General features: G+C 48.3%; 1 protein-coding gene across 1 annotated transcript in view; it reads right to left on the reverse strand.

Moving 5' to 3' along the window:
• Window positions 1-2500, reverse strand: part of LOC125037006 — a 33972-nt gene that overhangs the window by 15766 nt on the left and 15706 nt on the right. The gene's annotated exons all lie outside the window — the stretch shown is intronic.

The raw sequence follows: 2500 nt of genomic DNA on the forward strand, positions 1-2500 counted from the left end.
CACTTAATGATTTAAAAAAACTTTATTTAAAGGGGGGGGGGGGGTGAGGCAAAATAACATATATTTATCATAACTCTTGTACACCTTAATACAATATTACTTATATTACTTTGTATATATTACAATATATACAAAGATTCTGCATGATAAAGATATTTCCTCGTCATGCAGTTAAAATAAACAAACATATACAGCCAATCGTTTGGTATAGTAATGCCGATAAAAAAATAGCAAAATAACCCAGTTCGAGTGGGTTTATTAACGAGTTCATGATGCAATAAAAGAATGCTTTGCAGTCTTCATAATAAATACAGTATGCATGACACGCCCCACTTCCCTCGCACGTTTAATCCCACTGCGTCGTAAAAGGGCGTCTGGGTTTGTTCATCTTCTCCTTCCCACTGGCTTTCGTGTTGGGTTTGGCCATCCTGGGGCAAGGGCTCTCCGTCACTATGGCCACCCGGGGCGCCGACCCGTCTGGGGGTTCGAAGACCAGGTAGATGGTGAGGCCGCAGTCGATGCACACCGTCGTCAGCAGGAACGTCTGGACGTTGACGGTGAACCTCGAGGGGCACAGCGCGGCGTAGCACATTGGGCACTCCTCGAGGGCACGGCGACTCACGTAGTAGTAGCCGTCCGCGGGCGTGTCCAGGAAGCCGGTCACGACTATTTCCTTTCTCGAGGGAGCCGAACTCGCCGACGGTAATGTCTCGTGAGGCGTCGCCTGCGGTCCTAAAGGTTCCCTCGATAGCGTTTCGTGGGGCGTCGCCTGCGGTGCCGACGTCGAGGAGGACGTTTCCGTAGGCAGCGTCGGGACAGAGGACGGCTGCGTTTTGCGGAGCGGCTTGCGTACACGAGGTTCCTTGCCTGACTCTCCTCCTGCGATGCAATACAGGGATTCCGTCAGACTGCCCTTGGCTCCCGAACATTCATGCGAATCGCAGTTCCTTACTCTGTATAATTTTATTGGTAGGACGCTCTTCCCGCTTTCTCTGAAGGGCGTAGAGTACGCGCCGTCCGAATGGGTGAACGAATAACCACTCGGGATATTTTCGTTGTTGTTCAACTCGATCGGAGGAGCAGTTCCTCGAAGCCGGATTTCCTCTACTTTTTCCCTGGATCGCAAAATGGCCGACATCCAAGGCTCTTGGCTCTCCAAACGCCCAAGTTTTGTCAGGTAAGTTGCAAGCCAATTAGTGACTGCGATGGCCTGGGCTTCATCGGATTTCCTTTTGATGTTTTGTGATAACTCGTCGTACAGATGGTCGAAGGGTTTAATAAATTCAAACCTATGATAACAGACTCTATTTGGAGAATTCGTGGTCTCTTCCTGGAACGTGCGGCATGCTATAACGTTCAGGCTGCAGAGAGTGCATTCCGCCTCGCCGAAAATGAGGTGTCTTGCCAACTTGCTTTCAATGCTTTGCCTTCTACATGTATAACACCGGATATGCCTCTTGGGATAACGCTTCGTCGCTCCTCTTACTGGCAACTGATCCGTACGACGAAGCGGAGAAATGGCGTGCATGGTTTCTCTGTGAGAGGATGTCAATTATCTGATTTTTCTTTTTCTTTCTTTCTTTTCTCTCTCTGTTGTACAATTCAGTACGACTTTTGTACAACATATGTCCTTTTATTGTTCAAATAAGTACATTTGTACAATTTATATCCTTCTACTGTATAAATAAGTAAATTTGTACATGTATACTTCTATTGAACAAATAATCTTATTAGTAAATAGCTTAAAACGACTCAGAACCTGGTAATTCTCGTAAACGTATGCACGCGATTTAATTTCATTGTTTACAGTATCTTAAGCTCTTCACATCGCTTCCACGTGACCTCCCACGGGTACTGCTATCTCCCCATGTGTGACAAGGAGGCGCCACAGAAGTGCAAAAGGATCTGTGGTGTGAAGGATCCTGTGAGGTCTTCAATCCCGAAGTTCGGCCAGACTGCTCTGAAATTCGACATGGCTCTCACCGCTGGACCCTGGAAGTGCATAGTGTCTCAGAACATTACGTAGCGAGTAGCAACGTCTCGTGTTAATGCGTGGATAGTAGGGTTAATATCCAGAAAGAGGGAGGGAGCGGGTGAGAGGGAGGGAAGGAAAGTGTGGGAAAGAGAGAGGGAAGGAGAGTGTGGGAAAGAGAGAGGGAAGGAGAGTGTGGGAAAGAGAGAGGGAAGGAGAGTGTGGGAAAGAGAGAGGGAAGGAGAGTCTGGGAAAGAAAGAGGGAAGGAGAGTGTGGGAAAGAGAGAGGGAAGGAGAGTGTGGGAAAGAGAGAGGGAAGGAGAGTGTGGGAAAGAGAGAGGGAAGGAGAGTGTGGAAAAGAGAGAGGGAAGGAGAGTGTGGGAAAGACAGAGGGAAGGAGAGTGTGGGAAAGAGAGAGGGAAGGAGAGTGTAGGAAAGAGAGAGGGAAGGAGAGTGTGGGAAAGAGAGAGGGAAGGAGAGTGTGGGAAAGAGAGAGGGAAGGAGAGTGTGGGAAAGAGAGAGGGAAGG

Source organism: Penaeus chinensis, chromosome 22, assembly GCF_019202785.1.
Source record: "Penaeus chinensis breed Huanghai No. 1 chromosome 22, ASM1920278v2, whole genome shotgun sequence".
In the NCBI taxonomy this organism is placed as follows: Eukaryota; Metazoa; Arthropoda; class Malacostraca; order Decapoda; family Penaeidae; genus Penaeus; species Penaeus chinensis.